Source organism: Protopterus annectens, chromosome 8.part0 (genome assembly GCF_019279795.1).
Source record: "Protopterus annectens isolate FY-2018-M chromosome 8.part0, PAN1.0, whole genome shotgun sequence".
Lineage (NCBI taxonomy): Eukaryota > Metazoa > Chordata > Ceratodontiformes > Protopteridae > Protopterus > Protopterus annectens.
The window spans coordinates 543287904-543304061 of record NC_056741.1 but is presented as its reverse complement, the minus strand read 5'-3'; the positions used below and the strand labels follow the sequence as shown (position 1 = coordinate 543304061).

The following is a 16158-nucleotide window of genomic DNA, read 5'->3' as shown; positions in this document are numbered from 1 at the left end:
CTGGCTGGCCTTGTTATCAGTATCAGGATATAACCCATATAACTAAGGCTACTGTAGCAGTGATCAATATGACGAACATCTGCTTGTTTTCTGGGTTTGAGACTGGTTTCCTCTTGCCAATTCTTCTTGGCAGCCAACGTAGTATAATGCTGTTCCCTTTGCTTGTTTTTCCTTTTAAACTGGGTAGGGGTTTTCAAAGAGAAAAAGCTGGGGCCTGAAAAATCCTGGATACTCCCTGCATTAATTTAATTCTTTCACCCTATTGTTTGAGGACCTGTGTTGCAGCTGGCTCAAATAAAGCCTCTGTATATAGAAGAGAACTCAACATTTCTGACATGCTTTGATTATGTACCCAAACAAATATCCTCAAAACAGTAGCTGAAGCCAAAGCTCTAAAAAAACATCAACAAAATCATACACACTTCTTAAGGTATGTTTAGAAACTTGAGACTGTGAAATTGTTGGCTTGATTCAAAGAAACTCTGAAAAATACCTTGGGCATTAGTGAGGGATTTGTTCTTACTGATACTCTGTCCTAAATGCAGACCAGACAGGGTTCACTCACCAGGAGAACTTGCAGCTCAGATGCTTAGTTTACAGATATCATAGCAAAGAGAAGAACAACTTTCAATGTAATCTGCCTGATGTGTCGGCTCAGATGGAGATGTGGTTAACTTTTCCAGCAGAAAGTTAAGATCACAGGAAGGAGCAACTGGTTTGCAAGGTGATCTCAGGTGAAATACTCATATCAGAAACTGTTTTACTAAGAAAACATTGAAAAAGGAGAAGAATCCATGGGTAGGTACACTGAAGTGGCCATAAGATGTACCTTAACAAAGTAGCATGGATGTCAGAAGCTAGTAACTTAAACAAATATTTGAGTGCCAGTTGTACTATTCCAGATAGGGCTATGGTTACTGGGTAGGCGCCAACTAGAAAATTCCTGCACATGCCAAGATAAGATTTTCTAGTAGTAGGACTTTTTGCCTCCTTTAGTACTTGCTGCATGTCCTCTGAAAAGTGGTAACAAAAATATATCAGAATCCAGATGGAAAATTTAAGATGTTTTAGACTAGGGTGTATCAAACTCCCACTGTCTTGTGTGAGTAGATCTAGAAAGTAAGGAGTCTTGTGGTAATTGCCCTTGGCCAATTCCATAAAAAGGGAGATGGGAAACACACACACACACAGATATATTGGTGCATATGCAGGAAAAAAAAAACCATTCCCCACGCAGAGGAAGAAAAGAAGCATTTGTTAAGTTGGCAATTTCGAAAGAGACTGATATGGTTTTCTATGGTATGGTCGAACTGGGCCCCATCGAATGATGGGATCGACCCACGCACACGAAAATAACAATGTCGAATTCTGACATTGTCGAAATATGACTCATCTTCTGCCTCGAAATGGGCTTTAACATGGGTCGAGATTCGTACTTCGACAATGTTGGGTTCAACATTGTTGCCATTCGGCCTCTGGACTTCGACTGAAGTGGGTTCGACCGAATCCACTTTGACCTTACCATAGTAAACCAGCTGACATATCTATCTGAGGTTTTCCTCAGAACTGGATCAATACCTGGAAGACCCCCGTTGTTCAATCTGTGAGGGTTTGTTCTAGCCCTACTAAGCTGGTCTGCCACTACATTTTTGATCTGATTTGATTTGATCTGACACACCAGAGGTCAATTCCTCGTTGGTCAGATCCGACCACAAGCTAATCACCATAGACATCCACATCCCGCCCCCACCCCCAATTAGGGAAACCACTGTAAAAAACTTCTCCAAAGCCAACTTCACACTTCTTAAGACAGAAGTGGCAAACTTCATGACACCCATACAGACGGACAATAGAGGTACGACTGCTAAATCATAAGCAAATGCACTTTATAAGCACTTACAGGAGTGCATGGATCATGTATCCCTAATGGAACCAAGATGCTATCCTCCAAAAAAAGGAAGCCAATCTGGTGGTCCTCTGTCATAAACAAACTCTACAACAGAAGAAAGAACTGTTGCAAAAAAGAGTAAAATCCCATGACTGGAGGAACTCCCTGGTCAACCTCAGTAAGAAGCTGAGATCCCTCATAAAATCCTCCAAAGCTAGTTACGAAAACAAAATTGCCACTGACTCTAAAGACAACCACAAAACATTCTATAGCTATGTCAAGAATCTCAATGGCAACACTCAGATCTGCTCTGAGTTATAGCACAATGGCACTAAATATACAGAACCAACTGATATTGCCAACATCCTGGCAGATAGGTTAAGTGCTAACTTTACTCCCCACTCACCCCCTAGAAGGCCCATCTCTATACCGGAAGAATGCAAAGTTCTTGTAATCAGGACTGCACAGGTAAAAAACACACACTCCAAAGCCAAGAACACAGCATCCATGGGACCTGACAATATCCCAGGCTGTGTTCTACACGAACTACAAAATGAACTGGCACCCTACCTAAGTACCATGTTCAATCATAGCCTCACCTCAGGCTTTGTGCCCACTGAATGGCGCACCGCGACGGTTATCCCACTCCACAAAGGGGGAGCCATGATGGACCCTGGGAACTACCACCCCATTAGCTTGACGAGCCTGGTCTGCAAGGCCATGGAACGTATCATCACGGAGCTCATAAACAAATACATTGGTAATCTCCAAACTCTGGACCCTACCCAGTTCAGGTTTGTAAAAGGCAGATCATGTCTCCTAAACCTGACTGACTTCTTTGAAGCAGTCACCAAAGCCATAGATGAGGGTAATGCTCACTAAACTAGGTATAAATCTCTATGTCACAAGATGGTTTGCCAACTGGCTCACGGACAGAACCCACACTGTGAAAGTAGCAGACTCCAAATCCGACTTCAGACCAGTGACAAGTGGAGTACCACAGGGTTCAGTCCTGGGTCCTCTCCTGTTTGGTATCTCCTTCTCTGAAGTACAGGCTGACAAAGAAGATCTTTGGCTAACAAAGTTTGCAGATGATTGCAAACTAGGAGCCATAATCGAAAACTCCTAACAATGTGGACATATTACAAAAGGGCCTCACTGAGACAGATGCCTGGTGTCAAAGCCATGGCCTGAAGCTCAATGCCAAAAAGTGTATTGTCATCCCCTTTGGTAAAAACACTGTACCCATGAACTACTACATAAGTGGTAGTCTACTTAACGCCAAAAGTGTGATAAGAGACCTTGTGACACAGATGGACAATAATCTCTCTTTGATAATCACATCGCCACAGTGGTTAAGAAATCCTTCTACAATGCTCACCTCATCACAAAAAGCTTCTCATCCAGAAAAAAAGATGTCATTGTTCTCCTCTACTCATCACTCATTAGACCCATTATAGAGTACAACACCCCTTTTGGTATGTATCTCACAAGACATCTACAACAACTGGAAAGGTCACAGAAATACCTCACAAACAGGATTACTGGCCTCAGACAGATGCCCTACGCAGACCGTCTCAAAGAACTCCAGCTTTACTCCGTCGCATATCGCCTACTCAGAGGCGGTCTCTGCCTAACATACAAAGCTATGTCAAACCCAGAGCTGTTGGACATGCTCCACTTAAAGAAATCCCAATCCCTCCGAGCTACACGCTCTAGGGACCTAAACCTTGTCACCACAATAAACAGAACATGCTGGAGGGATAGATTCCTGTCTCAGAGACTTCCCATAATCTGGAACAGACTACATATCTATGTCAAACAGAGCTCTTCATTAGCACTCTTCAAGAAAAATCTTGATGACTGGATGGGAAATAGGAAATTCATCCCAGGGATCACTTCTGTGGCTCTGCTTGACAGGGGCACAGGAAAATAATTTTCTTGGGTGGCGAAAGCCAGGGTACCTTTTTGGCTAGGCTTATATAGGCCCTAGGGCTAATAGCCTAGTACCTACCTATGAACCTATGATGGAAAGTAAGATGTTTAAAGGGTCAAAGAATGCTGAAGAGCCAACTCCCAAGCAATCACAGCCAGCTTATATATATATATATATATATATATATATATATAACAAGGCTGAAACGTGCACATCTACAGCTAGTGGCATTTAGCACTGTTGGCTTGAATCTGTCCATAAAGACTAAAAAAAGGAAAAGGACATTCAGAAGCCATATAGCTGAAACACTTGATGTCCTTAAGGGGTAATATGCATATATCCTATGGGCCTGTATTGCAGGAGGCTTAAGGTATCACACAGTGAAAACTCTAGCTTGGCTAAGTTTTTCTTGTAGTTTTTACTAATTGGTTTGTCCATGTGACCTTTTTACATTTTTGGAGTAGCTGTTACTTAGGATATTTTGCAGACACATTAGTGGTTATGGACTTCGGCTGGGTTTAAAGACCCTGTAAGAAGGCTGAAACGTGCATGTCCACAGCTAGTGGCTTTTGGCTTGAATTTGTCTATAAAGACTTAAAAAGTCATGGACATTCAGTAGCCATAGAGTTGAAACACGGTGTCCTTAAGGGGTCATTTCTGTATATCCCATAGGCCTCTACTGCAGGAGGTTTAAGGTATCACACAGTGAAAACTCTAGCGCTGCTAGGTTTTTCTTGTAGTTTTTACTAATTGATTTGCCTGTGTTACAATTTTACTTTTTGGTTTAGTTGCTAGTTGGGATATTTTGCAGACATCTTAATGGTTAGGGACATCAGTTGGATTTAAAGACCCTGTGTTTCTATAGTATAGCTAAACAGTACACTTACACTGTGCTGACAATGTCAGAAGAAGGCCAAAAATGGATGTCCACAGCTAGTGGCATTTGGCTTTGTTGGCCTGAACCTGTCCATAAAGACCTGAAAAGTAAAAAGTCATGGACATTCCGAAGCCATATAGCTGAAACACGATGTCCTTACGGGTAATGTGCATATATCCCATAAGCCTCTATTGGAGGAGGTTTAAGGTACAACACAGTGAAAAGTTTAGCTTGGTTACGTTTTTCTTTTAGTTTTTACTAATTGGTTTGTCTGTGTGATCTTTTTACATTCAGCCTATATAAAGTGTATGACCTAGTGCTTCCTTGCTTGTTGACGTACCACATCACTGTGGTGTTGTCTGTAATCATCAGGAGAGGTCCAGAGGACCATACATGATGAAGTAATTCAAAGGCAAGTATTACAGCCCACATCTCTTTCAAAATTACATGCTTCGGTCTGTCTGAGGAATTCCACAAACTTTGCAATTTTACCCTTAAAGGAACTAATATCCAATGAAATTCTGAAGCATTTGTAGCTACAGATTGACTTGGAGGCTCGGGAAAAAATGGGGTACATGCAATTGCTTGTATCCGTAGTCTCCACCACTGCAGTTCCATTGATACAAATTCCAAGATAGGTATCTGAAAATCTAAAGGATGAGATTGTAGGATCTATTTTTTTAAATACCATTAAACCTCTCTCATGCCCAACCTAGAGAGAGGAAACATGTGAATCATGGAAGTCATGAAGCTCAGGATTCTGAGAAACTCTCTGGCTGAAATCCAAGACCAAAATGAGAAGCTCGGGAAGGTTTCCAGATAAAACTCCATCCTCTCCTGCATTAAAAATGTTTGCTATGGAGTATCTATAAGACATCCTAGAAGTACAGTAGGAGGATTTCTGATCTGGAATCTGAGAATGGACAGAACAGCTGAAACCCACTTTAAGGCACTTGACATCTGGGACTGTGCAAATATAAGTAAGTCATCCAAATAAGGAAGGTAAAGGAGTGCCACTCAATCTGCTATAAGGTATGACACTTTGTAAACACACACAAGTAGGAGATACCCCAAAAGGTAATGTGGAGAATTGATTGTATGACCCAAACCTAAAAGTTCAGAGATCGTTTAGCTCCCATGTTTCCATAAAGCTTCCCTGCAGAATAAGAGGTAACAGATCTGAAGGGTCAACATCTTAAATATTGGAACTTCCCCATACTGAAAAAAAGGAAAGATTTAAAACTGGTCTCCAAGAATGGTCTTTCTTTGGTACCAGAAGCATTCTGAAATAGAAACATTTGTCCCATGAATAAATGGCACTGCTTCTATGACTCCTACGGTGATCAAAGTTGAAGAACCTGTGGAAAAATTCTGCTTGGTTGAGACAGAGGGAGGAACTTCCCTGAAAGGAGGATTTTGCATCCAATGTCATCTGTATCCCTTCTAAACTACCTTTAACCCCCCCCCCCCGAGTCTGTCACAATATTTAGCCTAAGGGGAAAGAACAGAGCTAGTTGTTGGGACAGGTTTTGAGATGTTGAGGCAAAAGGATAGGGGAGGGGGAAGGAAGGAAGGAGGCATGCAACCATAGCCATCTTGAAGTTTTATACTACCCCTTTACTGGAAAAGTTCCTGATAGTTATTTTTCCCCACCAGCCATCTGTATTTGTTTATTAGGTGTGAAAGAGAATATGGGAGATTTCAAGGGGGGGGGGGTGCTGAAAACTCTTAGAAACTCTCTAAAGAAATTGCCCTCTTTCGTAAAATTGTTTGTGGACCTGAGTAGCTGATGGGACAAATAAAACCCTTTTCTCTAAAGCTGAATTCAAAAATTCAGACTTAATTTCATACCCATGCATACCTCCTCAAACAACAGGAGGAAACAGAGGCCCTAGACACAGTATCTGCACAATCATACATAGCTTTAAGGCATATTTAGATACTAGAGATATGTAATGAGAAAAAAAAAAACAATAATATTGAGATAGGCACTAACTTCCACATACAGGACTGATAGCTAAGGATTCTATATGCTAAAGTGGAAGAATTAAAAATTCTAAAACCAAATTTGTTGTAAAAGCATTCCCTTTCGTATCCACAGGGAAAGGCTAGCCAGATACCAGTAGCCTATCTTATTTTAAGGGGACTGAAGATTGTGTATCAAGGCTGTTACAGGCAGTACAATATACCTCCTCAAAGGTTGGTATTAGAGGAGGAATAGAGGTAGAATGAGGCAAATCCAATTACAACATATTGTAAAATCTCCTAAATACTGTGGGATCACCCGTTAGTTTCCACTAAAATATCTCATTCATCCTTGCAACAATTTGACAGAAGAAACTACCTCCCAAGAAGGTTGTGAAGACCAGCTTTTCAAAGCACCAGAATACTGGACTTGAGAATCTGTAGTAGGAGATGAAGCCCTGTTTATGTCAGATTCACTTGACATGTCTTCCTCAGGAAAAATAGATTAGAAAAATAATTTTCTAAGTTAGGTATTTAATGTCAACTGTGGCTGTAGGTTAAAAGGGAGGCTGAGTTAGAGCTTGAATCATGACAATAATATCCCATGGGGGAACTGGTTTTCTGACAGGAGGAGGTAAAAGAAATGTTCCCTTAATAAAAACCTTAGAGATCATCAAAGAAGCTATAAAACTGCCATTGTGTCCAACATGAAAATTTGAGATTGCTGCCATTTGAACTTTGAGGATGAAGTAAATAAGCCTTTATTAAAAAGTTCATACAGAAATTATTTACAAGATGTATGGGTGCAAAAAATGCGTCCAACCCCTTGGAAATCTCCCAGACAGAAGGTATTTTCCATTAGTTCTGATTTACCTTTTTTGTAGCTGGTTTCTGGGAAGATGATATAATCCTAACTACTGTTCATGGAAGCTTGGCATCTCCGGTTATAGTTAAAACTGGAGAAATTAAGCTGTTAGCTTCATGGTGGTCTGATCCGGAGGAGGTTATCCAGACAGGTGAGATAGAAGATCTGAATACTGATCTAGCATCCATGAAGGATGCACTAGTAGAGGCCACAGGAAGTGGAACCATGTTTGTTGGGGGCCAAAAGTGGGCGATGAGGGCTACCCTGGCTTTGCACTGTCTGGCTTTCTGGAAAAATTTGTTCATGAGCGGTAAAGGAGGAAAGGCATAAAGGAGACCACGGGACCAATTGTGGCCCTGAGCATCCTGTGGTGAATGACCTTGTGGAGGGATCAGGGCAATGTTACTGCTGCAGTTGTTGTTGAGGTAGGAGGTGAACAGATTGCAGCAAGGTTGCCCCTTGTGACAAAAGAACAAGTTGCCACTGTTGGATTAATGCAACACTTGTGAGGCGTTAGGATAGTCCTGCTCAATTTGTCCACCAAAACATTGGATAATCCCATGATGTGCATTGCTATCAGAAAGCAGTGTGATGACAACACCCACTGCCAAACTGTCATGGCCTCTCAACACAAAGGGCAAGAACAGGTTCCTACTTGTTTGCTGATGTACCATACCACTGCCATGTTGTTCATCTGTGTGGAAATCATACCCTTGGGGAGGACATCCTGGAATGCCCGCAAAGTTAGGAGGGAGGCCCTCATCTCCAAAACAATGATGTGAAGATCAGCCTCTAAGGATGACCATGTACCTTAGACCATCCTTCCCTTGAAATGCCCCCCCCCCCCAATCTTAAAAAGGGAGACAGCTGTGCTTACTACCACTTCCGGAAGATCTGTGTGAAAATGAGACCTTTGGGTACTGAAAAAGAGGTTATTCCCCAAGTGATATGTTATTTTCAATTCTGTGTTAGCTGAATCTTTAAATGTAATAGGTGAAAATTCTGGGCATGCTGCATTGCTAGGATCCATTGAAGCACTCTATTTATGTAATACCGGGCTAAATGGACAATTAGAGTTGTGGATGTCATTTGACCTAGGAGTCATAGAATCAAACTTACTGGGGGACAGGCATGATGAATCACTTGCATGGCTGTTAGATGTAAAGCTCTAACCCTGGGGTGAGGGAGATCTGTATAACTGTGTTGAAGTGGCATCTAACAGCCATGCAAGTGATTTATCATCCATGTCCCCTGGCAAGGGTGATGAATAACTTGCATGGCTGTTAGATGTAAAGATGTAACCCTGGGGCGAGGAAGATCTGTATAACTGTGTTGAGGTGGCATCTGATGAAATCTGTTTGTTGGGTTGGTACCAACTTACACTTGTTGAGGTTTACTGTTATTCCTAAGCCCAGTAACAACTGCAGCATCATATCCAGATGGTGTAACAGCAGATACTCAGACACAGCAGTTAGGAGCCAATCACTGAGGCTACGGAAGACTTGGATCCCTAGCAGATGCAAGTATGCTGCAACCATTGCCATTATCTTGGTGAACACCCTGGGGGCTGTTGTGAGACCGAAAGGCAGGGCTCAGAACTGATAAAGATTAGCTCCCAGCCAGAAACAGAGGAATCGCTTTGAGTGCATCTCTACCGTCCCATGATAGTAAGCATCCTGGAGATCTATGGAGCACATCCAAACTTTCTTCCTTAGCAGAGGTAAAATGGACTGAACTGTGACCATCCAGAATTTTGTCTGTTTTACAAACCAATTGAGATGACTGAGGTCCAAAATGGGTCTGAGGGCCCCTGTCTTCTTTAGCACTAAAAGGAATATTGAATGGAATCCAGACTCTTTACTGGGCATGGGGACCAGCTGGATGACTTTTTTTCCCTAGTAGCTTGGAAATTTCTACTGATGCTGGTTCCCATTGACTGGAACATCAGGAACTTTCTTCTTTTTCATAGGAGGAAGAGAAAAGGGAATAGAATAATCTCTGGAAATTATTTTTAGCACCCACAAATCTGTTGTTATGCTTTGCCAGGCTTGCGGGTGCAAGGATAGGTGCCCCCCAACTGCCTCCAGCAGTAGAGTGACCTTTCAGGAGAGCTGACAAGGCCTCTCAGTAAAAGGACCACAGAAGGTTAGACTATGTTGTACGCCTTTGCCTCTTGGGCAACATCCACTGGAGTTACTTCCACCTCTGCCACACGAGGTGGACCACCAGAACAGTCATGGTAAGAATTCTGTGATTTATGAAAAAAATAAACTATGCATCTGCATTGTCCATTTTCATTCTTACTCAACAAATGGGAATTGGATCCAAATCAGCCATTTTCTTTTAAATTCTTGGATCTGAATCTCAAGTTCAACCCTTTACCCATAAAGCCCCTTACTGCTACATTACTTTAGATTGAGTTTGCTGCTGCTAAGTATGTCTTAGGGCATAAGTAACCACATTAATAATAGGAAACAGCATAGGTAGAGAATAGGGGCTCAGACTGGAAACAAGAAGTTATGTACTCACCATAACATTCGATGTATGTAGTCCATCTTGATTCACATTCTTACCCGTGGGTTCGGAGCTGAATGTCGACTCCGACTTGGCCAAACTTTTCTAGCTCGAGGTCTTCTATTGGCTGGGCTAAGCAGGTATCCCATGGTGCACTGCTCCATATCCCCAGATCTAGTTTGCTGCAAATACTCATTCATACCCCATGCATACACAACATCCAGGTAAAAAAGAATAAGCTAAAGGTGAAGGGAACTCTGTAAATAGAAACCTAACCTCCAGATCCTCCAGGAAGGGGGAAGGTGGGAGGGTAAGTAAGAATGTGAGGCGAGATGGACTACATACATCGAACGTTATGGTGAGTACATAACTTCTTGATGTTATGTAGTCCAATCTCACCTACATTCTTACCCGTGGGACAGCGTCCCTAGCACCTACATCCTGGGTGGCTCACAGGAAAATAATCCTGAGTACTGTGGAACCAAAGGACGACCTGCCCCTAGATACCACGTCCAATTTGTAATGAGAAACAAATGTGTGAGGAGAAGCCCAAGTAGCTGCAGCACATATATCATCCATCGACAATCTGGCATGATAGGCTGTAGATGTAGAAACAGCCCGAGTAGAGTGAGCCTTGACCGGAAACGGCAGGTCTTTTCCTCCTGCAGAGTAGGCGAAAGAGATGCAACTAGATATCCATCTGGATAGGGTGATTTTGGAGACATGTGACCCAATTTTGTTTTCCGAAAAGGAGACAAATAGTTGATCAGACTTTCGGATATCTTTTGTTCGGTGCAAATAGAAACGTAACTGTCTGTGTACATCCAACTGATGAAATTTAAATTCTGCCTTGTTTGAAAAATGAGGAAAGAATACAGGCAATTCAATAGATTGATTAAGATTGGATACAGAAGCCACTTTAGAAAGGAAAGAAGGGTTTGGTCTAAGAGAAACCCTGTCCTCATGGAAGATCAAGTATGGAGGTTTGATAGAAAGGGCTTGAATTTCTGAAACTCGCCTGGCTGAAGTGATTGCTATTAAAAAGGCTGTTTTCCAGGTCAAGAAATTCAAATCACAGGTAGCTGCAGGCTCGAAAAGTGGTGAAGTGACGGCTTGTAGAACAAAATTGAGATCCCAGGGCCTGATAGGTTTGGAGACCAGAGGACGGAGTAATAGAGTACCCTTCAGGAAAGCCTTACAGAGTCTGTGAGCCATGAGACTAGGCTCATTCGCAACATGAAAATTAGATATTGCTGCCAACTGAACTTTTATGGTAGCTGATGCGGAACCCTGATGGAAAAGCATAGAAAAAAACTCCAAGACTGAAGCAATCGGGGCTTTGTAAGGATCAATTCCTTGGGTATGCGCCCAAATAGAAAACCTCTTCCATTTGCTACAATAAATCTTCCTAGTAGTGGGCTTATGAGAGGAAGATAAAATGTGAACTACTGCTGGTGAAAACTGGTGAAGCCTAACTAATGAAGGAAGTGGAGTAGCCAGGCTGTCAACCGGAGGGTCATCAGAGAGGGGTGGAACTGTCCCGACATGTGCGTCAGTAAATCTGGTTGTGGATCCAGAATCCAAGAAGTGTCCACAATGTAGGGTTTGAGAAAGGGGAACCAGACTTGATGAGGCCAGTGTGGAGCAATCAGAATCATTCTGCTTCCCAAGGATTGCGCTTTCTGAATCACTTTTGACAGCAAGGGAAATGGAGGGAAAGCATAAAGCAGACCGGAGGGCCAATCGTGAACTAGAGCGTCCCTGGGTGACTCCCCCTGTGGGGGGATCAGCGTGAAGTAGCTGCTGCATTTGGCATTGACGGGGCTGGCAAAAAGGTTGCAGCAAGGCTGACCCCATCTGCTGAGGATTTGTTCTGCAACTAGAGGATTCAGGGACCACTCGTAAGGCATTAGAATAGCTCTGCTTAGCCTGTCCGCTATCACATTGGACTTCCCCGGAATGTGCGTTGCCACCAGAAACCGTTGGGAAGATACTGCCCACTGCCACACTCGCATGGCCTCTCTGCACAGGGGATAAGATCTGGTTCCCCCTTGCTTGTTTAAATACCACACTACTGACATGTTGTCCGAGTGTATTGCAATCCTCCCTAGAGGCAGAGAGCTCTGAAGTGCCTGCAATGCAAGTAACACCGCTCTCATCTCTAGGACGTTGGTATGCAGATGTATCTCGTGATCTTGCCAAGTGCCTTGGACTGTCCTGCCAAGACAATGCCCCCCCCCCCATCTGGGAGGTGTCCGTGGTCACTGTGGCAACCAGGATGGGTGGAACGAAGGGTTTTCCCCTGTCCAAATTGTTGGTGCAAAGCCACCAACTGAGATCCTGTTTGCATCTGTCCGTGAGCAAAATGGGGTGAGAAACTGGAAATTTTTGGAGAGACCATTGAACAAAGAGGAGCCATTGAAGAAGTCTCATGTGCAATCTCGCTAGAGAGACCAACATAATTGTTGCTGCCATGGTCCCCAGGAGTTGAAGAACCCATCTTGCCTTTGCTTTCCTCAGGGGCATCAGGTTGTGTATCTGTTGCTAGACTTTGATCCTTTCCTGCAGTAAAAATGCTTGCATTCGAACGACGTCTAATTCTGCACCTATAAAGGTGACATGCTGTGAGGGCAACAAGGCAGATTTTTCCCAATTTAGTGCTATGCCCAACTGCTGACATAGAGCGATGGCAGCGTCTCTGGTTTGGACTAGTAGATGCCTGGTGGGGGCGGTAAGGAGCCAGTCGTCCAGATATGGAAACACTTGGAATCCCTGACGTCTCAAGTCAGCAGTCACCACAGCCATACATTTGGTGAACACCCTGGGGGCTGTGGTGAGACCAAAGCGCAGGGCTCGAAACTGGAAATGACTGGCTCCGAGCCGGAAGCGTAGGTGACTCCTGGATGCCCTGTCCATTTTGACATGGTAGTAAGCATCCTTGAGGTCGATGGAGCACATCCATACCTCCTCTCCCAACAATGGGAGAATCGATTGTAGTGTGACCATACGGAACTTGGACTTCTGTACATAGTTGTTCAGTTGGCTGAGATCAAATATGGGTCTCAGGTCCCCTGTTCTTTTTCGGCACCAAAAAGAATCTTGAGTAAGTCCCTAATCCGACTTGGTCTGCGGGGACACACTGGATGGCTCCTTTTTCTAGCAGCTTTGAAACCTCTGAGGCTGCTTGATCCCTTTGACTGGGTGGAACGTCCGGGATTTTTCTGACTGAAGTGGGGGTCTGACGTAAACGGGAAGACATAACCTCCGGAAATTATTCGTAATACCCATTGGTCCTGGGTGATGCTTGTCCAGGCTTCTGGATATAACGAAATCTGACCCCCGACTGGCTCCGGAAAAGCACAGCCAGGCACTCCCTCAGGAACGAGAGTAGGGGGAGCCACGAAAGGAATTGCGGTCTCCTGAACTGTGAGGGCCCCCTCTGCCTCTAGGGCAGCGTCTCCCTGAATAACCTCCCCATCCTCTGCCTCTGGAGCGGGACTCACCTTGTGCGGCAGGAAAAAACCTCTGTGATTTTTTGAACCACATCTTCCCACCCCGCTGGGCCTTGGGGTAAGGCCTAGAGGGAAGGGAAAAACGGACCTCTTTGGCAGACAGGGTCTTTCCCTCTTGTTCACACCTGGTGAGGGTGTCTTTACTTTGGTTCCAAACAAAGAAGAACCATCAAAGGGGGCATAAGTGAAAGAAGACTTGAAGGCCTCCGCAAAGTGACAAAGGTGCAACCAGGCTTGCCTTCTAAGGGCGACTCCTGAGCTTGCTGCCCTACTCGCTCCATCGGCTGCATATGAGATGAGCCACATGGAGGAGTTGACTATGGAATTGAGGGTAGACACCTGGGTGTTAACCATCTGGGCCACTGCCTCAGGAGTATCTCCTAACTCCTTGAGGAGATCTCTCTGGAGCCGAGTGAAATGAGACAGATAGTTCAGTGACCGCAAGGTAAAGGTTGCTGACGAGGGCTTCCCGTGCAGTCCATGGTCCTAGACTCCTTGTTAGGACAATGGATGGAGGAAGAAGTCTGTGCTACTTCCTTCTGACTGGCTGCCGCCACCACCATGGCATCCACAAGGACTCCTTTAGACAGAAACTCCTTACCCGGGGGAGCAGAAAGAAACTTGTTGGGACGCCTGGGTACGGGCTCCACAGAATCAGGGTTTTCCCACACCTTTCGACAAATTAAATCTAGGAGCTTGTCGAAGGGTGGGGACACCCAGGAGGCGGAGGGCTGAGCCCCAAATGCCTTAAGGAAGACCGACTCCTCCTCGGAAGGGGCTTTGGATGGCCAGTCACCTCTTTGTTTCAGTATCTCCAGGATGTCGGAGAAGGAAACATTATCAGAGGATGACTTGGGGGACCCCTCCGATTCCACGAGGTTAGTATCAGAGGTGAGAGACTCATCCTGGGAGTCTATGTGCTTCCTCTTGCACGTTTTCTTTCTAGGGGGCTCTTCAGGCAAAAACTCTGAAGGGCCCTCAGAAACTTGGGGACCACTCGTGGGGGTATCCCTAGGCCTTGGTGCTCCACTGTCTACAGATAGGAGGTGATCAGAGGCTCTCACCGGAGTGGTGGGGGACAGAATGACCGACCCGCATGATGTAGCTGACGATCTGGCCAGTGCAGTCTGCATGGCCTCAAAGGCAGGCCCCCCCCAGAGTCCGAGGACCGGCCAGCCTTCGAGACCAAAACAGGAGTCGGGGTCCCTCGAGCCGAGGCAGCGAGCGGAAGACTCGGAACCGAAATATGTCCCAAGATGTCCCCCTCGGGCCCAAGTGAAGAATCTCGAGTCTCGAACCCCGTGGACAGAGCCGACGGGGTCGGAGCCGACGTCTGTACCGATAGGCACGGAGGGGCCATCGGAACCGACCTAGGAACATCACACGGCGTGGAACACTCTGCCTCCGAAGACAGAGATGCGCTCAGAGGAGGAATGATCGAAGAAGGGGTCGAGCCGGGCTCTGGATCCGACTGGGCCGGAGCCGAAAACAATTTTGCCAAAACCGGTGACTGGAGGAGCCTCTGCACCACCCTATCAATATCCACATCAGAAAGGGTCCTGGAGGATTTGGAGGACAGGGAGGGAGATTGAGATCTCCTCTCAGGTGAAACTGGTCTAAAACTGGGCGATCGGCTCCGAAGAGGTTCCAATATAATTAGAGCCAACGCCGCTTCCATCAACACCGACACTTCCTGCGGCCCCGAGGACAGTGGAGCTGAGGAGGTCGAAGCAAGTTTTGTGACTTTCACCGGTGGCTCCGAAGAAACTGAAGGAGCCGGAGATCTCTTTTTAGATTTTGAGGACTTAGGTTTAGCACTGGGAGAAGAATCCATGGCCTCTTTGAAAGAGGGGTTCAAGAGTCCCTTTAAAATCAGCTTATTCTTTCTTTCTTGGAGCACTCTGGAACTAAAAGCATGGCAGAAGCTGCAGGACTCCTGCAGATGGATGGCTCCCAGGCAATAAACACAAATTGAGTGCCCATCGGTGATGGACATTTTGTAACCGCACCTAGTGCACTTTTTAAAACCCGAAGGTTTGTGCTCTTTGGAATCTTTGGACATTTTCCAACAAGCAGTCACAAAAACCCAACACAGCACTAGTCACTGTCTTACAAGAAAGGACCCAGACACACAACACCACAAAAAGTGGGAACAAGTTAGTAAACTGCACAGCACACACACAAACCCCAGAAGGAACACACACTGAAACAAAAAAGGCCAAAAACCTCTAACTAAAATGGTTTTATGACCACAAATAGCAAGGGGAAACCGACAGTAAAACCTCTAACTTAAACGGTTTTAGCGCGAACAACACAGGACAAGAGGACTAGGTCCTCTAACTGAAATGGGCCTAGCCCGAAAGAACAGTTAGCGGGATACCACAAACCACAAACACACTACCTAAACCAAAACAACACTGAATAGACACTAACTATGAAAATAGCTTTTTGTTTGTAAGAAATTTTCTCAAATAACAAGAAAAAAAGGTACTTAGCCACAGCCAAGAGCAAGACCACGTCCGACCTACACAAGCAGCAAATGAGATCTGGGAATATGGAGCAGTGCACCATGGGATACCTGCTTAGCCCAGCTAATAGAAG

The 16158-nt window shown here is 44.8% G+C and overlaps 1 protein-coding gene across 2 annotated transcripts in view; it reads right to left on the bottom strand.

Moving 5' to 3' along the window:
• Positions 1-16158, bottom strand: part of HORMAD1 (HORMA domain containing 1) — a 4208304-nt gene that overhangs the window by 1035389 nt on the left and 3156757 nt on the right. The window lies entirely within an intron of this gene.